Source organism: Syngnathoides biaculeatus, chromosome 5 (genome assembly GCF_019802595.1).
Source record: "Syngnathoides biaculeatus isolate LvHL_M chromosome 5, ASM1980259v1, whole genome shotgun sequence".
NCBI lineage: Eukaryota > Metazoa > Chordata > Actinopteri > Syngnathiformes > Syngnathidae > Syngnathoides > Syngnathoides biaculeatus.
Genome location: NC_084644.1, coordinates 10,151,312 through 10,174,352, shown reverse-complemented (window position 1 = coordinate 10,174,352; position 23,041 = coordinate 10,151,312). Strand labels below are relative to the sequence as shown.

At 44.2% G+C, this 23,041-nt stretch overlaps 1 protein-coding gene and 1 long non-coding RNA gene across 9 annotated transcripts in view; one reads left to right on the top strand and one right to left on the bottom strand.

Annotated features, from left to right (window-relative positions):
- The window catches only part of mef2d (myocyte enhancer factor 2d), a 112,304-nt gene that overhangs the window by 83,886 nt on the left and 5,377 nt on the right, over positions 1-23,041 (bottom strand). Inside the window, exons 2-3 of one of the 7 annotated variants that reach the window (XM_061819505.1) lie at positions 20,817-20,924; positions 20,665-20,750 (exon numbers count right to left, since the gene is read on the bottom strand). The exons of the other annotated variants lie outside the window; for them this stretch is intronic. The gene's annotated coding sequence lies outside the window, so the exon portion shown is untranslated. The remainder of the gene's footprint in view (positions 1-20,664; positions 20,751-20,816; positions 20,925-23,041) is intronic. 7 annotated transcript variants of the gene reach the window in all.
- Positions 12,013-20,720, top strand: LOC133500607 (uncharacterized). 2 transcript variants are annotated; one of them, XR_009794983.1, is made up of 4 exons: positions 12,013-12,891; positions 15,714-15,855; positions 20,347-20,466; positions 20,590-20,720. It is a non-coding gene; the product is annotated as an uncharacterized LOC133500607 (long non-coding RNA). The 2 variants fall into 2 exon arrangements; XR_009794982.1 differs by having other exon boundaries at positions 20,347-20,668.

Here is a 23,041-nt window from a genome sequence, read left to right as displayed (position 1 = left end):
AAGGGCACCGGGCTGGGAGTTCTTCCTTGGGAAGCCCAGCGGCTGTCGCTCACAAGGACTCGGTCACTCCTTTTACAGTACAAGAGCCGAGCTTTTTATTTTGAAGGACAAACTGGTTCCGCTGATCTTCTGGCAAAAGTTGCCGACCATATGAAAACTATATACCTGTGTGTATTATTGTTTGTTGTGTCTCCATGTGTTGCACCGTCTTTAGTGCTCTAATAAATACATTTATAAATACTGCTACACTGATGTTTGTTTCAGGAGCCAAACTATGGTGTTTGCATTACATATTAACGTAGTAACGTAACATAGTGTGCCATCTCAGATAAACGTATAAAAGGAATTATTCCTTATAAATTAAAATATATATATATATATATATTCCTTATACTCCACTATTTTTCCAAATATTTCTTTCTTTTTCAAATATTTATGTAAAGTCTTTTTATTATTTCCAGTATTGTCTGCAAAATTTAGGACCGTTGAGGTCCGTACATAATTAGAACAATCAAGTAAAAATAGCAATTGTTGTTATTGGATATTTTTGTATTTTTAACTAATATTTTTGTCCAAACATTTTTTGTATAATTGTATTTATACAATATTTTTTTCTAATATTTTTAGATTTTCAAATATTTTTTTTTCTTTTGAGAATTTTTTCCAAATTGTAATATTGTTTTTTTTCTCATTTTTTAAATGTCGTAGATTTACTTTTCAAATACAGTACTTTTTGCTAATCTTTTTCTATTTTCAAAAAGTTTGTGCATTTTCTTTCTAGTATCCATTCAATATTCTAAACTAATAATTTTGCCAGCTATTTTTGTTTTACTGTCATATTATAGGTATGTTTTTAAACGTGTATTACATTTGTATTGTCTGCAACAATCCCAGGACCGTTGAGGTCCATTCTGTCCGACAACGATCAAGTAAAACCACCTTTTTTTTTTTTCTCCCCCATCCCTCCGAGCGCAAGACACGATGTTGGCCAGCAGCCCGAAAGCAGGATCTGTGATCCTTCCTCCGCTCTCTTGCCGAGCCAAGCGAGGCCCTGCCAGGTTGGGTGGGGGAGGCAGCGACACGTTCTTGTCCAAAAAGAAGAAGAAGACTGTGAAGAAGCAGCCAGTCGGCCTACGGGCACACGCATTTTAAGCCGAAAGCCCGGCTCCTGTTCCCCGGGTTGCCAAACGCCGTTCGCCATGTTTGTTTGTTTGTTTGTTTGTGCGCGCCGCTTTCCAAAGAAGAAGAAGTTACGCTGGTTTGCCACAAACAAGCGTGGAAATGAACACGACGCGCTCGCGCGGCTTTGACGGCGTTATGCAAATCGGCCTCTGCCTTCCCTCCTCCCTGCGGTATGTTGGAGAAATTAGAAGAAAAATGACAAAGCTTTCGTCTGCTCTGACCTACATTGTGTGGCAATTGTACACGCTCTCCCGCGCGCGTTTTGACAAATCCTGTCGCGTCATAATTGAACGCGGAACACGCGGCAGACAAAAAGCTGAAACAAGTTCTTGAAAGCTGCTCAGCCGCTCGCTGATCAACCTTTTCACAGCCTCAAAGTGACACTGCAACCATTCCAAACGAGCGTCTTTTGACTTTCAGACAGGTGCAGCGCTCCACTCTGCTACATCGCGATTCATCCTTCGCACGTCGTTGATTTTACGGTCCACGGGCAAGCTGAAATTTGCACGCCTTCACTGTTGTACCACATTGTGCCACGGCATGCTTGGCAGCGCTGAGCTCGACTGAAAGCGAAGAAGAAGAGGCAGAGAAGGTCCCCAACTAATCTCCAGTTCAAACCAAGTATGGCCTGCGAGCTCGGTTTCTATCCGTTGCTGCGCTGCGTGTTCAAGTAGCAGTTGTGTGAAGGGTTATAAAAACCATTACATTCATGTTTATTTTTGTTAGCCCAGCTATGGCGTTTCATAATATGTATCAAACTTTCATTGGACAAAATGATATGGTTTGTATGAACATTTTGGTGTTTAAATACACAGCACGTTCAATTCTCTTTTGCTGCACGCTTAGTTTGTGTTCTGACATCTAATATTTGGTTTTTGTCCATCCATCCATTTTCTTTGCCGCTGATCCTCACGAGGGTTACGGGAGTGCCGGAGCCTATCCCAGCTGTCAACGGGCAGGAGGCGGGGTACGCCCTGAACTGGTTGCCAGTCAATCGCAGGGCACATCGAGGCAAACAGCTGCACTAACAATCACACCTATGGGCAATTCAGAGTCTCCAATTAATGGTGCATGTTTTTGGAATGTGGGAGGAAACCGGACTGCCCAAAGAAAAGTCACACAGGCACGTGGAGAACATGGAAATTTTCCACGGGCGGGTCCGGGATTGAACCCGGGACATCAGAACTTTGAGGCCAACGCTTTCCAGCTGCTCCACCGTGCCACCCATTTTGTTTCTGTATTTTCTCATATTCTATATTTTGTGCCGAGTATTGTTCACATAATAAATTAGTATCTTTCACACTGGTCTATTATTTCTCATATTTGTTACTAGTGAGCACATCTGCCTCAAAGTCCGGAGGACTAGGCGGGATTCAACGGGTTTGCGTGAATTGCCCGTGGCTGTGTAGTTTTTCTTCCAGGTACTCTGGTTTCCTCCCATATCCCCAAAACATCCACGAAGACTCGAAATTGCCCGTAGGTGTGAATGTGACTGCGAATGGTTGTCTGTTTATATGTGTCCTGCGATTGGCTGGGAACCAGTTCAGAAGGTACCCCGCCTCTTGGTTCGGCTCCAGTATCCCCCGCAACCTTGTGAGGATAAGCAGCATAGAAAATGGATGGATGGTTTTCTGTCAACCGTTTCTCATATATGCATTCGGAGAGTTAATGCTTTTGCTGTGGTTAGTTCACGTAATATTTTGACATTTACACTTTCATAAGTGAATCACTAGTATTTCTATTTCCCTATTTTTCGACTAACCCTCCCCCGCTCCTGGGCTGTCACAGCCAAAGGTGAAAGTTCAAGAGCGTCCCGACGAGCCCGAACAGACGCCGCGTGTCTATCCGGCAGAGCGGCCAAACTCAAAAACGTCCTCAGCTGTTTCCACGTCTCGTTCGTTTTGAACGCGGAAATCAATACAATGAAGAATCCGCAACGAGACGGCACTTCGCTGCAAAATCCTCATTAAGAACGCCGACCCATGTGGCCGCGTTATATTCTAATCTGTCGAGTAAATTAAAGTCATAAATCACCCGACAGCTGCGATGACTCCCGCGTCGCGACCGGTCGGGAGGCGGCAGACGTTTCGCTTACGTGCGGTGAAATACGGGCGGACGGGCCCGATTAAATACAAAGATTTGCTCGGGAGGTCGAAAAGAAGAAGCTGGAAGTTTAGCAGCGGGCCAAAGCGAACGGACGCGGACGTCGGGTTGTGCTGCTGGGCGGGTCCGGCCCATTCAAAATGGTTTCCGGCTCACACCCTATCCGCTAGCTTGTGCGTTGGCCATTTTGTATCCATCCATCCATTTTCTTTGCTGCTTATCCTCACGAGGGTCGCGGGGAGTGCTGGTGCCTATCCCAGCTGTCAACGGGCAGGAGGCGGGCTACACCCTGAACTGGTCGCCAGTCAATCGCAGGGCATATAGAGACAAACAGCTGCACACACAATCACACCTAGGAGCAATTTAGAGTCTCCAATTAATGTTGCATGTTTTTGGGATGTGGGCGGAAACCGGAGTGCCCCGAGGCAAACTCCAGACAGGCGGGTCTGGGATTGAACCTGGGACCTTAGAACCGCTGAGGCCAACCTTTTACTAGCTGAGCCACCACCGTGCCGCCGGCCATTTTGCAGTACTGTTTAAATGTGACGATAGGTTATCCCCTTTATAGTGCACTAAATAGTAAATGGGCGGCACGATGGGTCAGCTGGTAAAGTGTTGGTCTCACAGTTCTGAGGTCCCGGGTTCAATCCCGGCCCCGCCTGTTTGGCGGTTGCATGTTCTCCCCGTGCCTGCGTGGGTTTCCTCCCACATCCCAAAAAACATGCAACATTAATTTGACACTCTAAATTGCCCCTCGGTATTATTGTGAGTGCAGTTGTTTGTCTCGATGTGCCCTGCGATTGGCAGGCGACCAGTTCAGGGCGTACCCCTCCTCCTGCCCGTTGACAGCTGGGATAGGCGCCGGCACTCCCCACGACCCTCGTGAGGATAAGCAGTGAAGAAAATGGATGGATGGATAAATGACCAATGGTCACTCGAAAAGAAGTACAGTATATCCCATGATGCACTGCGCACAGACTTCCCTTCTGATAAAGCAGAGTGTACGGCACTAATTTGAAAAGTGACATTTGATGAAGTATTTACTAATGCAGCAGGATTTTCACGCCGGCCGACACATGACGAAACCCCCAAAGGACACAAGACGCAGTATGTGCGACCGGCAACTGACTACACGACCCCCCCCCCCCCCACCCACACCCGTTTCCCAACCCCCAACCGACACGCACACTTGCCCTCAGAAACAGCTGACGTTTTAACAAGCTTACAACAGCTGACAGGCTACAGGTGGGTCACAGGCGACCCTCCATAAGTCCTCCGCCCCCCCCCCCCCTCTCTACCCTCCCACCTTTGCGGGGCTCACACTTCACCCTCAAAGCGCGCGCACGCACCCGCGTCTTCCGTGAACAGGTGTACGCACGCGCACACCTGTTGTGACTCCGGAGGAATTGTCCTGGACTGAAAAGCCGCATCACCCGCCTCTTCTCTGGGCAGGAAAACGAGCCTCGATGACCCTCCGGCGAGTGTCGGGAGAGGCCTTTTTTTTTTGCGTGCGCGCGGCGACAGATGCAAGCGGCGAGCCGAGCTAAAGGCTAGAAGCCGTAAGCTTCTTTGCTTCGGTGGAGGAGGAGGAGGAGGTGGCTGCATTATCAGCAGCGGCAGCAGCAGTGGAGGAAGAAGAAAAGAACAAGCAGTCATGCTAATCTGTCATCTTTACTAGAATAGGAAACAATGTGCAGTCACACATGATGACACGTGGCACGCGCCGGATGACATGACATCCACAGGTCACACTTGAACGAAACTTCTCTTTGAGCACATCCATCCATTTTCTTCGCCGCTTATCCTCACAAGGGTCGCGTAGGGAGGGCGTCTACTCATCCTATATTAAGTATTCTCAAATGATATGTTGCTTACTACCAATATTTGACTGCAAAAGAAAATCCTGTATTCAGCGTGAAAATATTTTTTCATGGTAGTATTTTTCAATTGATAATTTTGAGAAAAATCTGACAAGATGCACCATTTTTCAACAATTTTTACTGTCCAAATGTATTTTTTCCATTTGCAACCAATGTTTATGCTTGCTTACTTCCATAACTTGAATACCAAAGACAAACCCATGCTCTAATAACTCATCCATCCATCCATTTTCTTTGCCGCTTATCCTCACGAGGGTCGCGTAGGGAGTGCTGGAGCCTATCCCAGCTGTCAACGGGCGAGATGCGGGGTACACCCTGAACTGGTTGCCAGCCAATCGCAGGGCACACAAACAGTCGCACTCGCAAACACACGACAAACAGTCGCACTCGCAAACACACCTTGGGGCGATTTAGTGTGTCCATTTAATGTTGCGTGTTTTTGGGATGTGGGAGGAAACCGGAGTGCCCGGAGAAAACCCACGCAGGCACGGGGAGAACATGAAAACTCCACACAGGTGGGGCCGGGATCGAACGTGGGACTTCAGAAATGTGAGGCCAACGCTTTACCAGCTGATCCACCGTGCCGCCTAACGTGATATGATGAACTAAAAATGATGACATGGGATAATTACGTTACCAAACAATTCCGATCTAATTTACTCCAATTCAATGCAGATGAATTCCAAGTTAATAATATTACAAATGTAATACGATTTATTCAAATTAAAATGGAAAACCACAAGTCAATAAAGTATGAATTCACTCCAATTACAGCACGATGCGTCACGAGTCCAATTCCGATATGATTCACTCCAAATACGATGCAGATATGATAAACAAATTATGATTAGCTCCCATCATGATGGGATGCCATTTATCTTCCAGTTACAATGCAAGGAAATATGATTCGCGATGCAATATGATCTACTCCAACAGGATGCAATTATATTGTAATTACGATGTGATACAATTCACTTCAATTGTGATACAATACGATTGAGTCCAAAATTGATGCAACAAAATACAATTACAATATGATTTACTCCAAATACAATCCGGTGTGCTATGACTCCAATTACAGTACAATACATTCCAAATAATATGTAATAGGATATACAGTACTACTACAATTTGAAGAGATATCATCCAGACCAATTACATTATTTATGCCAATAACAAAGCCATCCAAAACATTTGCAATAAGATTATATAATGACACCAATGAAGACGTGATGTGATTTTCTCCAAATGTCACGCAATATGAATCTCCCTAATTATGATGTAGCCTGATATGTACAATCTATTTCAATTACGATACGATCCACTGCACACGATTTACTGCAGTTATGTGATTTAGTCCAATTAAAATGAAATATGATTCTTGCCCATTACGATGCAATATGATTTAGTACAATTCAGATGCAATGCAATTACAATACAATTTGCGCTAATTACATGTTTATTATTTATTGCATATTCTGATAATGTACACCTGGATTTATGATACAATTCACTTGAATGATGATGCGATACTCGACTATAGCGCTCTGAACGGCTTGATCGGTAACAGACATTAATTACATCCTGATCGGCTGATCGGTACTTGGTAGAAGGTGTTTGTACAAGGATCGTTTGAGGTATGTTCACGTACTTTTAATCCGATACGGCTCACAAGCAACCAACAAAATATTATAGAGCCTAGCAAGCTAGTGCTAGCATTAACAGTACGTAAACATGCCGGCGTTCATTTGAATCATGCTCTAAAGTTGTAGTAATTTAATTACAATAATTTAATTACAGTAAGTTAGCAGACATTATTTCTGTCATGTTGTAATGTTTGACACGATAATCTGACTAGAGAATATTTTTGAAGCTATGCGAAGTACAGAACATAAATATATACAGTAAATGAACATTGATCATATTTTTTTTAAACTTGCTGATCTCTGATCAGCCTCAAAATTCCTGATTGGGTAAAGCCTAAATATAAAAGCCAATATTACAACAAAGGCACGATGCAATTATTATTTATGCTCATAGAACCAATAAAAAATCTATTTCATGTGCAATCTATTTTTCTTGTAAAACTAAGACATTTATGTATGAATAATAATGGATATATGGAACGCCCAAAGCTATTTTTTTCTTCATATTCTTCTTCAAATTTTATCTGCAAAAACACTTATTTATTCTCGTTCTCAAAATGCACAATTGTTGGGAAAACATTCACTTATTGATGAGGGTTGTTTTTAAATATGTATGCTTACAAACAACTACGAGAATGTTTTTGAATGTTTGACAAAATTAGCTTGTTGTTGGTCAAAAACAATTTTCTGCTTTTACCGTTTGCTTCATCGTTTATTACCAAATTCTCTCGTGGGAAGTTATTCATAGTGAAAGCGGTTTGCGAGCATAAACAAGTGACGAACGAGATGCTGACGTTCCCACTTATCAACTTTTGTCGAAGGAAAATAAAAAAAAAAGTGAATTGCGGCGGGATATTTGGGACGAGCGCAGCATTTTTAATGTTTGTTGTTCTTTTGACGACAAAAGCAAGCGAGGAAAAAAAACATCTGCGCGTGGTACATTCCTGCCGTGCGGGCATAAACAACTGAAAAAAAAAAAAGTTGCGACTTTTACAAAACCACCAAACGACTTTGTCGCCGATTGCTGAACTGCTGCTGTTATCGCTGCGTGAGGCGAAAACTTTATTTCATACTTCATATTCATGAACGCGGTGCACAACAACCACGGTGGGCTGGGTTGACAGCGAGTGGTCGCAAACCACTATGAGGAGTCGCTAACACTGTCATCTTGACACCGCGGCGACATGCGTGACACAAAGTCAGCAACCCGACACACACACACACACAGGTGGTGTGTAGGTCAGCCCGAAGATGAAAATATGTATTAAAAAAAATGTATTAAAAGTGCCTCTGATCTAATATAGGACTCATCGATTCCCCGTCAGCGCACCAATTCCCAGGCACTGCTGGTCCCGAGCCCTGACAGCAATGGGTGGGCAGCTCCAGGAAGGGCATCTGGTGTCAAAAACTGTGCCAAATGAATCATGAGAGGGACTCGCTCCGGCAACCCCTGGCGGGAACAAGCTGAAAGTCGCGCCTTCTTCACTGCGATATAATACGACAAACTCCAAATTCCAGTTTGCAATATCAACGGCAACCAGTTCATGGTGCTCAAGGTAGCTGGCATAGGCCCCAGCACTCCCTGCGACCCTTGTGAGGATAAGCGGCTGAGAAAATGGATCGATGGATAAAAACATATGGCAGCATCAGCTGGAAAGCATTGGCCTCACATTTCTGAGGTCCTGGGTTCAATCCCAGCCTCGCCTGTGTGGACATTGCATGTTCTCCCCGTGCCTGCGTGGGTTTTGTCTGGGCACTCCGGTTTCCTCACACTTCCCAAAAACACGCAACATTCATTGCACACTCTAAATTGTCCATAGGTGTGATCGTGAGTCCGTCTGTTTGTCTCCATGTGCCCTGCGATTGGCTGGCGACCAGTTCACGGCGCACCCTGCTTCCTGCCCGTTGACAGCTGGGACAGGCTGTGGCACTCCCCGTGACCCTTGTGAGGATAAGCGGCAAAGAAAATGGATGGATTAATTGGACACTCTAAATTGCTCTAAGGTGTGATCATGAGTGTGACTGTTGTCTGTCGCTATGTGCTCTGCAATTGGCTGACAACCAGTTCAGGGTGTACCCTGCCTCCTGCCCGTTGACACCTGGGATAGGCTCCAGCACTCTCCGCGACCCTTGTGAGGATAAGCGGCTAAGAAAATGGATGGATACATCAGATAGATAGGGGGTGGTAAATTGAGAAAACGTTTAATTTTCGTCCTTGTATGTGAGTGGCGCATCCCCACACAGTTGCACTCTTGGTTGCAGATAGTAGTACTTATATACTAACCGTGGATCCATCCATTTTCTTAGCCACTTATCCTCACAAGGATCGCGGAGAGTGCCGGAGCCTATCCCAGCTGTCAACGGGTAGGAGGCGGGGTACACCCTGAACTGGTTGCCAGCCAATCGCAGGGCACATCGAGACAAACAATAGCTGCATTCACAATCACACCTAGGGACAATTTAGAGTGTTCAATTAATGTTGCATGTTTTTGGGATGTGGGGGGGAAACCTGAGTGCCTGGAGAAAACCCACGCAGGCAGGGGAGAACATGCAAACTCCACACGGGCGGCACCAGGATTGAATCTGGGTCCTCAGAACTGTGAGGCCAATGCTTTACCAGCTGATCCACCATGCCAACCCTTATATACTATATCATACTAATATATAATATTACACTTCTAGGCGTGATTGCGAGCGGGGGCGTTTGTCTCGATGCGCCCCGCGATTGGCTGGCAACCAGTTCAGGGTTGCCCCGCCTCCTGCCCGTTGACAGCTGGGATCAGCTCAAGCACTCCCTGCCCCCCTCGTGAGGATAAGCGGCTAAGAAAATGGATGGATGGCTATAAATACATACAATTATTCGAATTATGACATGATATGACAAGAGTTACTCCTATACAATTCACCCCAATTGCAATGGATTTATGAATTAAGATTGTCTGCTTCCATTGCAATACAAATGAGGTAATTACCATGTTATTCAATTACAAGATACATAATCATGGTATGACTCCATTTCTGCAGTTGAGTAAACAAACGGTAGGACGGCACTTGCGGTCACTGTACATCGTATTGCTTAAAACAACAACAACAGTGCTGCAGATAACATCGACAAGCGAGATCTGCTCGCGCGAAGCAACTGACGAGCCGGAAACAAGGCAACACGCGCGCACACCTGCGCGCGCACACGCCGTGAAGAGTGTCACACAATGGCGGCGCGCAAGCGGGACGCTAAAAAACACTTTGACTTCGTATCCTCCTAGCGGAAGCTGGAGGACTCTGGAGTTGCAGCTGTAATGCGATAACCAGTTCAATAACATAAACAAGTGCCAGAAATCTCCAGAGAGCGTGTGTGTGTGTGTGTGTGTGTGTGTGTGTGTGTGTGCGAGTGGGCGGATGTGAGTGTGTGTGTGTGTGTGTGGGCTGGAGAGGCCCGGGCGAGAGGTGAGGACGAGTTAGCCATTGAACAGCATCAAATAAAACGTTATCTAATGCCTGCCGTGCTGACACCAAACAAGTGCGCGCTTTCTCTTTCGCTTTCTCGTCTTTCCAGCGCCGTTTTTGCTCTCCGCAGACTGCGAGCGAGCAGCGCTTTGTTTTTGGTTCTCTCTTTTGAAAAAAAGAAAAATAACTTCCCCGTTTGACAAATCTTCCCGTTAAGAGCAAACATCTTAACGACTTCCAGGGCTCTCGGAAGGTACGGAAACGCAGCGAGAAATAATTGTGACGCTGCAGTTGCAGTTTTTAGTCAAAATGATGAGATTCTCGCCCTTAGTCGACAGTGCAAATCATCCATCCATTTTCTTTGCCGCTTATCCTCACGAGGGTCGCAGGGAGTGTCGCAGCCTATCCCAGCTGTCAACGGGTAGGGGGCGGGGTACGCCCTGAACTGGTTGAGACAAACAAGTTGCGCTCACAATCACACCTAGGGGCAATTCGGAGTGTCCAATTAATGTTGTATGTTTTAGGGATGTGGGAGGAAACCGGAGTGCGCGGAGAAAAGCCACGCAGGCACGGGGAGGACATGCAAACTCCACACAGGCGGGGCTGGGATTCGAACCCTAGTCCTCAGAACTGTGAGGCCAATGCTTTACCGCCACCGAGCTAATATTATACAATAAAATTGTCAACCCTACTGGAGACTAAGCATGAGGCAGTATCACATTCTGACGGTTTGATAACCTTGAGCAAAAATATTGCCGTTTCCATCCATTCATCCACTTTCTTCACCGCTTATCCTCACGAGGGTCGCGAGGAGGGCTGGAGCCTATCCCAGCTGTCACCGGGCAGGAGGCGGGGTGCACCCTGAACTGGCTGCCAGCCAATCGCAGGGCACATTAAGACAAACAGCTGCACTCACAATCTCACCAGCTCATAAAATGGATGGATGGATAATTTCCAAAACAACTGACAAAAAGGCACACATGTAATAAAAAAAAAAAAAACCTACAAAAATATTACAAAAAATACACAAATACTAGCGATAATACCCAAAATTTATGACAAAAATACCACTCCCCATGACCCCCGTGAGGATAAGCGGCAAAGAAAATGGATGGATGGAAGAAAAAAATCCCTGTTGTTGATACTGATCAAATCTTTATTGGTCGAGCTCGCCGAGCAAGCCAAAATATAATTGATGAACAGAAACCCCGGAGTTTGCATTAGCTGAGCCGCTTATCCTCAGAAGGGTAGTGGGAGTGCTGGAGCCTATCCCAGCTGTCAACAGGCAGGAGGCGGGGTACACCCTGAACTGGTTGCCAGCCAATCGCAGGGCACATGAAGACAGACAACAGTCGCACTCACAATCACACCTAGGGGCAATTTAGAGAGTCCAATTAATGAAACCAGAAACCGGAGTGCCCGGAGAAAACCAACGCAGGCACGGGAAGAGCATACAAACTCCACAGAGGGGTTAAACCCTGGTCCACAGAAATGTGAGGAAGATGCCCTTACTAGTCTTCCACCATGCCACTGGTAAATTGTAATTTTTTTCATAGATTATTATTTGTGTGCTTTGTGAAACAGTTCAAAAAATAGCTCAATTGGGCACTAAGTGTCTGAAAAGTCTTGTAAAATGAAACATTCGGTGCCATTGACGGCTTTAGGAGTCAAATATCAGTGTCATTGGAAGAATGACCGTCTGGATACTTCTTTTCAAACTGGGGGGCGTGGCGTTATGACAAGTGGGGGGGGGGGTTGACCAACATGAACACTTTTCATTAATAATTAAATTACAAGTTATTTAGTTTTATTGATTCCCAAGGAATAATGTTTGTAAGCAATTGGCGGATCGCTAGATACATTTGAGTGAAATAATTTCTGTTCAAATTAAACTGCAACTGCTCAGCCCCGAAGGTGCGTTTGGGTGCAAATTGCTTTCCGCATATTCCAGTGTTTAGTCAGCTCAGCCCTTTTTTTATTTATTGCATCACACATGGCTCTTAGATCTTTGCAAAACAGTTTTTCGGAGAACTGCGAGGATTCCAGCTGACGGCGACAATCTTCACCAAGATCAACAATGCGGTCACTTCGGGAACTTCCTCAAAACGGTGGTTCATGCGGCCATAAAAATAATCCTGAAGCAATTTTAGGCCTCAGTTTCGGACTATTTTGTGAACCAATAGGCCGGTAACGGCGTCTCGATTCATTTTGGCTGTGAGTTGATGAAAATATCGGTTTGGTTTTGTCAACAACTCCACAGAGACGAAGACGGGAGAAGCCGAAACGAGGCGGGATCGAGCTGTGCGCGCACGCCTCGCAAAACAGGAAGTGGCAACGGCAGAGAAGAAAAAAAATATCGAATCTCCGAAATGTCATGCGTCTGTTTTAGAAAGGCATCTTGAAATACACTCATCTCCCGGCCTCCGTGTTTCGTAATCAAAGAGCGTTTTGCTCCCAAAGCAGAATCGGAGCCGCGAGTCGTCTTTGCCAGAAATGTTTTTTGTTGGGAGTCGCTGCCAACGCTTTTTTTTTTTTTTTTTTTTGACAGCAGAAGACGGCGGTAAGAAGACGGGGAGGCGGCTCGCGCTGCTTGCCTTGCTGGCAGTCCCGTTGAGTCCCGTTGCCTCCAAATTCAGGTTAAGTTTGGCTTTACTCGTGTAACGACGCTCGCCTGGACCATTTTTTTGGGTTTGACCGCACTTGTTCCTTTGGTAACGCGGGTGGTGTCACATGACCTCCTTCTGGTTTCACCTTCTGTTGCTGGCTGAGTCGAAGGAGCCCCGTTGCCATATTAACGCACATCCAAATCGATGGCCCCCTGGATTTTTTGGTGAAATTCAGTCCTTGACAGCACTTTTATTTCGCCACGTGAAATTATGTAGACACACACACAAAAAAAAGTCTCTCGAAGCCATGTGTGAAAACGCACGGGAAGTCTGCCATTTTGGATCGAGGGGACAGTTTAGCATGAAGATGAAAGCACACAGGACAAGCTAAGCTCTCGAAACTTCTTTCAAGTTTACATTCTTTTTAAAACTCCCGCCTGCGTCGACCGTGAGCGAAAAACTGAAAAGACACGGGAAGTCTGCCATTTTTATTTGTATTTTTTTTTTTTTAAATGGAAGTGGCTATCTTTAAAGGTCAAGTGTCATGAAATGGATGATTTTTAGTATGTTATTAATGAATTATGAATGTTTTTTCACCACAAAACAAGATTTTGACATATGTGTATTTTTGTAACTCCCGCCATTTGTTTTCGACAAGAAGCAGGAAGTGACGTTGGAGGCAGTAGCACGATCAAGCGGACTCGTTTGTTTCTATTAGTTTCACCTGCGGGACGCTAGCTCGTTGTTCCTTTGTGTTAGCCGAAATGCCGGCTCGTTGCATTGCTGGATATTGCTCGAACACTCGGGAGGACGGATTTACCCTTCGTAAGTTTCGAAGAGACCCGGTTCGTCGTGAAAAATGGATTGTACGGGTTTCTCATAACGTAACAAAAGATCCGCGTACGAATGACAGGGGTGCTAAATGTGTCGATGTGCGTGTCGGACGGCTCGCCGGCGAAGGCTTCCGGCGGCGTGTCTCGCGGACGAGCACGGTTTCGGCCGGGCTGGCGCATACATACTGTTGTTAGTTCGAAGTGATCCGCATATCATCTAAATATGGCTCATAACGATTGGGTAATGTCCGGGGTCACGGACAGTAAATGCAGCCAATATGGCGAATACTTGGATGTCGAGTGACACTTCCGCAACTTTTGCGTGTGGATGACGCGCTCTCTGCTCATATTTATTTTTTGGTGTGGACATTGAAGTGAATACTGTTAGATGTATTTTTTATTTTAATATCTATTTTAGAAGGTTTCTAGGGATGACACTTGACCTTTAAGGATCTTCTCTTAAGACGGGAACATTAGCAAAGCTCACAAATCTATCTCCATACTGTGTCTACTGTATCTGAACCGTGTTTATAACATAGATATGTGCAAAGTTAAAAAAAAAAGACCAGACTCGCTTAACGAGGATTTCATAGGAAAACAAAACATCATTAAAATAACGTGCAATGATTGCAGCAGGAATGATTTTTAAATGCTTGGGACTGTTTTTGAATCTGTAAATCGATTTGTTTTGCGGGTTAACAGTTTGCTAAACAGGGTGAATAATCATTTATATGACGGTGGTACACTTATGTATTCCTTTTTATATGTATTTCAATCATGTGCTCAAAATGGAGCAGTTTTGCCAGGGGAAGAGAGTTCGGAGCTCTTGTTATAAAAACTGTCAAACAAATAATCAGATAAAAGTAAAGCCTTTGTTGTGTTTTTTTTAATTGACCTACCACTGCTTGTAACGGACAAACATCTTTTCAGGGTAAAATATTTAGCAAATTTATCTTAAGTCACTGTCAATCATTACTTCATACACAATTATGATATTTACCTCCTCAAAAAAAAAAAAAAAAAAAAAAGGTGGCTCAAAACCAAGCCAAAACCACCTTCAATGGCTAATTTAATTGTCTTACAAAAACTAAATACCGTAATTTCCGGCCTATAATCCGCAACTTTTTTCACACGCTTTCAACCCGGTGATGCGGCTAATTTGTGCACTTTTTCCAACAGCCGCACGGGGGCACTCGAGCGGAAAAGGTCAGAGTAAGACCGGTGGAATATATGTGCCGAGGAGGTGACTTTTACCGGAATGTTTTTTTTTTTTTAATTAATCGGCCCTGTTAGTGCTGCACTACCGTTACCACTGTGCTAGCATGTTGCTGCTGTATTACTGCCATGTCTCAGTGATTTTTACTGGTATGTTTTTCTTCCAACCGGCCCTGTTAGGGCTGCGGTAGCGTTCCGCTAGCGTCGTGCTAGCGTGTTGCTGCTCTGTTAGTGCCGCGTCTCAGATATTTAGTTATGTTTTTTTTTTTTTAAACCGGCCCTGTTAGCGCTGTGCTACTGTGTTGCCGCGGCTGTTTTTTTTTTTTTTACTGGTGTATTTTGTTTGTTTGTTTGTTTTTTTGTTTTTTTACCAGCCCTGTTCGTGCTACTATGTTGTTGCTATGTTAGGCTCAAATGTTGTTGAAAATGGTACGGACCATGTCTGCGCACAACCCGAAAACTCAACCAGAAAAAATGGCCTTATAATACTTTACAAAAGCAAACAACTGTGGTTAACTAATCTTCTCAAACTCTTTATCGAACATTATTGTTATGACTGATGCAATAAATAAAAAGATGGCCTGACGATGGAGCGCAACAGATGGACGGAAATAAATCTACAGGCAAACTTACCTTCATGCCTGACCAGATCCTTCTGCACAAAAGCAATACACATGTCCATTTTTAACAAAACCGACTATTTGAAAAATATATACCACAATTTCTGGCCTACAAGCCGCAACATTTTCCACACGCTTTCAACCCTGCGGTTTACGCGGCTAATTTGTGCATTTTTTCCAACAGGCGCAAGGGGGCACTCGAGCGGAAAAGGTAGGAATGAGACCGGTGGAATATAAGTGCCGAGGAAGTGACTTTTACCAGCCCTGTTAGCGCTGTGCTAACGTGTTGCTGCTGTGTTACTGGCGTGTCTCAGTGATATTTATCGGTAAGTTTTATTTTTAACCAGCCCTGTTAGCGTTAGTGCTAGCATTAGGCTAGCGTTAGCGCCACGCTAGCATTAAGATCTTTCTGTATAGCGGCTTTCTTTGTAAATATCTCGGGTTTCAATGTGGGGTGGGCACTTGCAGCTTTGACACAGCTGCGGCGTATGTATGTACGTACCAAATGGTATTTTTTTGACAAATGTACTCGGTGAGGCTTGTAACCAGGTGCGCTCCGTCGTGCTGAGTAGGCCGGGACTTACCGTAACCTTACTAGTTTCACTTGTTATTGTCTAAAAAAAAAATAGAATAATATAGACTTTTAATTTTGAGGTGAAATAATTGCGCACAAACAAGTTTTACATTTCCTATCTGCTTTTAGTTAATAAATTTGTTCTCAATTTCCAACACTTTAAATTGATTAATAATGTATTTAAAAAAACACGACGCATTTACAGTCTGTCACGTTGTTGTCAATGCTGTTCTAACTCTGCAAAACTTAAAAATGACGTTTTGTTATTTGGGTTGACGCTATGTGGAGAAGAACGCTGACATTCATGGATGAAAACTTTTCTACTTTTGCAATAAAACGCCGTGAAATGTGCGACTTTGACTCAACTGTCATTTGTAACATGAGAGCAAAATCCAAAGTTGAAACGCTCATTGTCACATTTCTTCTCCTCCACTTCAATCTCCTGCCAAAAGCTCCCACAAGCGTAATTGAGAGCCAAGGCCCGAGCTTCTTAATGCAATTTCAAATAAAAGGCGGCGTGGCTGAAGGTTGCCCGAAGCCGAACTAAACGGATTCAAATAGAATCTAAGTGGATTTTTGACACCGTGACCCAGTCAAGGTCAAGCCGGGCTCTCGAGTATTTTTGTGTGGCGCAGCAACTCTGAGCGCAGCCGTTTCCCCGTCACTTGGGGATAATCCCGCAAATTGTGCTCTAAATTGTGTTTAACCTAGCTTGTGGATCCGCGCGGGACCACCGGCCTCGGCTCGGGCTCGCTCGTCTTTGCCGAGAGAAATAAAAGCGTCGGCGGGCGCAGATTCCCCCGGATATGAAATGTAATGAGACGACCAGATTCTGTCATATTCCATAATCCCCGATGAAAACAAACATAGTCATCGTTCAGTGTTTTTCATTCGCGGCAGCCAAAGCCAGGTCGGTCATTTCCATTCTGGCTCAGAAGCGTATTTGGAGCAGTTCGGTCCGAGGCGGAGAGGGTAAATTTAGCGCTGCGTGCTGATTATTTTTAGCCAAAAATCGACAACTGAGCAGGGATTACCATTTTTTTCCCTCCCCTTTTTAATTTCCATGAATGTTTACGCAACGTGGCGTGGTCAGATGACAGCCGAGTGCACGAAAAGATCAGGAGTGACTCCACAATGAGATCATCCCAGTGGAAATGATCCGGGAGAGTCCGGCACCGCTGACCTTTAGAACAAGAGCGAGGGCCGGCCGGCCGGCTGTCCGCTAAAGTGCGCTAGCGCGGTAGATCCGGTGTCCATTGTCATTCCGCTCAGTCCAAGAATTTCAACATTGAAGTCCGGATGCACCGTCACAGTTGGCATAAAGTTTGAACCCGAAATGTGCAGTATTATAAATTAGTATTATATATTATATAAGTACCAATATCTGCGACTGTGTGGGGATGCGCCACTCACATACAAGGACGAAAATTAAACATTTTCTCAATTTACCACCACCTATCTATCTGATATATCCATCCATCCGTTTTCTTAGCTGCTTATCCTCACGAGGGTTATGGGAGTGCTAGAGCTGATCCCAGCTGTCAACGGAGAGGAGGCGGGGTAGACCTTTGAACTGGTTGCTAGCCAATCGCAGGGCACATAGACACACACTCAGAATCACACCTTAGGGCAATTTAGAGTGTCCAATTAATCCATCCATTTTCTTTGCTGCTTAGCCTCACAAGGGTCACGGGGAGTGCTGGAGCCTATCCCAGCTGTCAACGGGCAGGAGGCGGGGTACACCCTGAACTGGTTGTCAGCCAATCGCAGGGTGCATCGAGACCAATAGTCGCACGCACAATCACACCTAGGGGCAATTTAGATTATCCAATTAATGTCGCATGTTTTGGGGATGTGGGAGGAAACCGGAGTGCCCGGAGAAAACCCACGCAGGGACAGGAGAAGAACATGCAAATTCCACACAGGCGGGGCCAGGATCGAACGCGGGTCCTCAGAACTGTGAGGCCAACGCTTTACCAGCTGATCCAAGGTGCCGCCTTGAAAGGAAATTTTGGAAAAAAAATTTCTGTGGGTCTACTCATGCTGAACAAGCCTACCAAATTCTACGTTGCTTAGTGAAAAACTAGCTTGGGGGTTGAATATCTGGAAAGAAAAAAACAAGGTAAACAAGAAGCTGCTTTTTTAGCTCTATGTTGAAATACCTGCCTTTTTTGTTGGTTTTTTTTGGGGTGGGCATGGCTTCATGAGACTTTTTTTGCGGAGTCTACTCGTGATATGTGCTATGCTAATTGAAAAGTACAGAGGAGGACAGAAGAAGCTACATTGTGACTTTGTGGATCTAGAGAAAGCTTATGACAGAGTACCAAGAGAGGAACTGTGGTACTGCATGCGTAAATCTGGTGTGGCGGAGAAATGTGTTAGAATAGTACAGGACATGTATGAGGGCAGCAGAACAGTGGTGAGATGTGCCATCTGTCAGAAGAATTTAAGGTGGAGATGGGACTGCATCAGGGATCCGCGCTGAGCCCCTTCCTGTTTGCGGTAGTAATGGATCGGCTGACAGACGAGGTTAGACTGGAATCCCCTTGGACCATGTTGTTCGCAGATGATATTGTGATCTGCAGTGAATGCAGGGAGCCGGCGGAGGATTTTCTAATGGTCGCAAGGGGGCACTCGAATGGAAAATGTAAGAATGAGGAATATATCACCCAAGGAAGTGACTTTTAGCGTTAGCGATGTGTTACCGTGTTTCTGCTGTGTTACTGGCATGTCTAAGTGATATTTGCTGGTAACTTTTATTTTAACCGGCCCTGTTAGCGTTCGCGCTAGCCCGGTGCAAGCATTAGTGCTAGTGTTAGGACCGCGCTAGCGTTTAGCGTTAAACTCTTTCTGTGTGCCGTCTTTCTTTGTTTCAATGCGGGACTTGCGACTTTTACACAGCTGCGCCGTATGTATGCGCCAAATGGTATTTCCTTTACAAATGTACTCATTGAGGCTTGTAACCAGGTGCGCTCTGTAGGCCGGGAATTACAGTAAGGTTAAAAAAAAAAGAAAAAGAAAGATGAGCTGTTTTTTTTAGGTCTATGTTGAAATGCCTGCATTTTGTTTTTTTTAGGGGGGGCATGGCCTCATGATACTTATTTTTTTTTTTTTTTTAAGAGTCCACTCGTGATACTCAAGCATGCTGCGAAGTGGCCTCATGGTAAAATGGACGCCTAACCGTGTCTTTATGGGCATCTTTCCTTGAGACTTTTTTTCTGGATGGGGGGGGGGATCCACTCCTGGTCGACATTTCTACCAAATTACGACATACTGGAAAGTGAAATTGGCTTCCATTCAGTAAACGATACTTTCCTCACCTCAAAAAGTGATGAAAACTACAACGCTTACATTCAACATCAGCTCATAAGAGCAAACAGATGGACTGTATACATAATTCTGATGCAATTGTGTGTGTTTTGTTAAATACAGAAATGAAAAAAAATATAATAATAAATGAACAACTCTTCAAGCACATTTGTTCTCGAGCGTTGCAACGAAACCGAGACTAATTGCATCACATTGCAGCACTAGAAAAAAGCCCAAAGGATTTTTTAATGATTGCATATCATTAAAAAAATAACTTTTTTTCAAATAAAGAGGAAAAAAAAAACTAGCAAGGAACGTGAGAACAATACCAGAGGCTGTCTAACAATTCCCTCAATGAGAATTGATTAAATAAACTTATCAACGCTCTCGGGGGATGTGCAAACACAGTGACACACAATCACGTGCGCACGACACACACACACACACACACACACACCACACACACACACACACACACACGCGCACACACACGCTTCAATGACTAATTAAGTGCTGAAAATGTTTTGGATGTACAGAACGTAGATAATTGATAATCATACAAATGCACCAAAGCCCAACCGCAAGTGTTGAGATCATCAAACACGTACATAAAGACACTTCATATATTGGCATTTTTCAGATAATATTCTTGTTGGGCTTTTTTCTCAAAAATAATATTTTATTGTATTGTGCAATAGTGTCATCATTATTCTTTAAATGCTGACATTTTAGACTATTTGTATTTTTTGTCCATTACTTAAGTTTTTTTTTTTTGCGCCATTTTGTCTTGTATTTTTTGGCATTTCTAATAAGCTTGCATTTTTTGTGTCATTAAATATTAGTGTATTTTTTATCAAATATTTTAGCATATTTTATCAAATATTTTTGTCTCTTCATTTAGGTTTTTTTTTTTTTTTTAATATTCCTCAACCAGTTCAGGGTGTACGCCGACTCCTGCCTGATGACATCTGGGATAAGCTGCAGCACTCCTCGACCCTGGTGCGGATAAGCAGCTAAGAAAATGGATGGACGGATGTCGTATTCATATATTTAGGTGCAGTACTTGCGTGTTTTGTTTCATACTGGCATCTTTTTCGGGTTGAATATTTGTGTGTTTTCATTGAATATTTGAGCATATTTCATCGAATTATTTTTCATCTCGCGTGGAAACGGACAGAATGTGTAGAAAGCGGGAAAAGGAGCACACGGGTAACCTGGCGAGAGAGCGGCCACACGGACAACACATGTTCACCTGGCAGGACGCTCCTCCGCAGCGAGTAGAGGGTGGAAGCGGCCAAAGCAGCGGGACGGCGGGCGAGACGCCAGCCTGACAGCTTTCTACAACAACAGCACATTAGCATCCCACCCAGCACGCCCCCCCCCCGATACTGTAACTTCTCATACACTAGAACAAAGACCTCCGGGCAAATCTCTTCCAGGCTTTGTCGCTTGGTTCTACACACTTGGACCACAACGTGGCACCGAGGCCATTTATGCCAGAATTTGCAGTCACTGACAAAAAACAAAAACAAAAGAGAAAGGTGAAGACGTGACATATCATGAAATGGCACATCCGGTGTTGTACTTTCACTGTATTTACAATATATTTTTAGATATTTATTTCTCCCTTAGTAATACTTTTTTTATGACTACAGTGATTGGCTGGCGACAATTTCAGCGTGTACCTCGCCGACCCCGCCCCCCGACCCCCGAGTCAGCGGAGTTGGGCGCCAACACACAAGTGACCTTAGTGAAGATAAGCGGGACAGAAAACGGATGGATGTATTTTTGTTACTATTTTTGTATTTATTGGGAAATATTTTTGTCTAATATTTTGAGAATTTTTGACTCAAAAGCATGTATTTTTGTTATTCTGCAATATTTTGTGATTATATTTTTGATATATTTTTCAAATATTTTGCTGTACTTATTTAAATAATATTTAGGAGTATTTTTGTTATTATTCATTCATTCATTTCCCACACCGCTTATCCTCACTAGGGTCACAGTCATGCTGGAGTCCATCCCAGCTATCTTCAGACAAGAGGCAGGGCCGAATTGGTTGTCAGCCAATTGGAGGGCATATAGAAACAAACAACCATTCACATCATTGGACAATTTTGAGTCGTCAATGAATCTCCCATGCATGTTTTTGGGATGTGGGAGGAAACCAAAGTACCCAGAGAAAATACACACAGGCACGGGTAAAATATCCGAACGTCACACAGGGGGGTCCAGACTTGAACCTGGGTCCTCTGAACTGTGAGGCAGATAAGCTACCTCTTTACAAAAGTTATTTGAAGCCATATTTTTGTAGGTTTTGTATTTGTGAGTTTTTGTCTAATTTCTGTATAGAGCTACTATAAATTGTTTCAAACATTTCCACATTTTAGCCTAATATATGGAGACGCTTTTAAGATTTTGTTTCATTTTATCGCACCACTTGCCATGAGATTTGCAGTTCTAATATTTTCCAATATGTATATTTTTGCTGTAATATTTTGTTGATGTATTTTGTGTTGTGTTTGATGGTTATGCACTTGTCTAAAACATTTAATTTTGTTAAAAAAAAATTTATTTTTTTCGCTAATGTTTTCAGTATCGTTGCATTATCAAGCTCTATTTTTGCCATATATTTTGGGTATTAGCATGAATATTTGTGTATTTTTTGCAATATTTTTGTAGTTTTTTTTATTACATTTGTGCCTTTTTGTCAGATATTTTGGAAATTATTCATCGATCCATTTTATGAGCCGCTTATCCTCACAAGGGTCACGCCCCGTGTTCTCTTTCCACCCATCCATTTTCTTGGCCACTTATCCTCACAAGGGTCGCGGGGATTGCTGGAGCCTATCCCAGCTGTCAACAGGCAGGAGGCGGGGTACACTCTGAACTGGTCGCCAGCCAATTGCAGGGCACTTAGAGACAGACAACAGTCGCACTGATGATCACACCTAGGGGCAATTTAGAGTCTCCAATTAATTTTTGGAATGTGGGAGGAAACCGGAGTGCCCAAAGAAAACCCACAACAGGCACAGGGAGAACATGCAAAGTCCACACGGGTGGGGCCGGGATTGAACCCCGGTCCTTAGTACTGTGAGGCCAACTCTTTCCAGTTGCTCCACCGTGCCGCTATTTTGGAAATGATCTATACGGTTATTTAAAGCGGCTAGCAAAAGCCAACACATAATTGAAGTCCAATCTAATTGCAGTAAAGAAAGAAAACAAAATCCCTTTTTAACTTGACTAATATTGAGTACATTTTTCCATTATATTTTTTTAGTTCAGCCCCCCACCCAAAAAAAAAAAAAAAAAAAAAACCTTTCGAGAACGATTCAATATGTACTGTGTTGCGGCCTTTCGCAGCAAGTAAGGAAAGCAAAACAAACGCTCCCTCTGTGATGTCTTGCCACGGTTCCACTGGAGGAGAAGAAAAAGGCTTGTAAAGGGAGAAGAAGGTTCCCGTGCGGCAAAAAGTCGGCGGTCGGTCAGTCGGCGAGCGGGCCCGGGGCGCACAACGGCACTCTGTGTCACGTCTGGAGCGCACGGCAGCCGAGCGAGGCCTTCGCCGTTCGTCGGGGGGGGGGGGGGGTGAAGAGGAAGAGAGCCATCCTACTTCCTTAAACGAG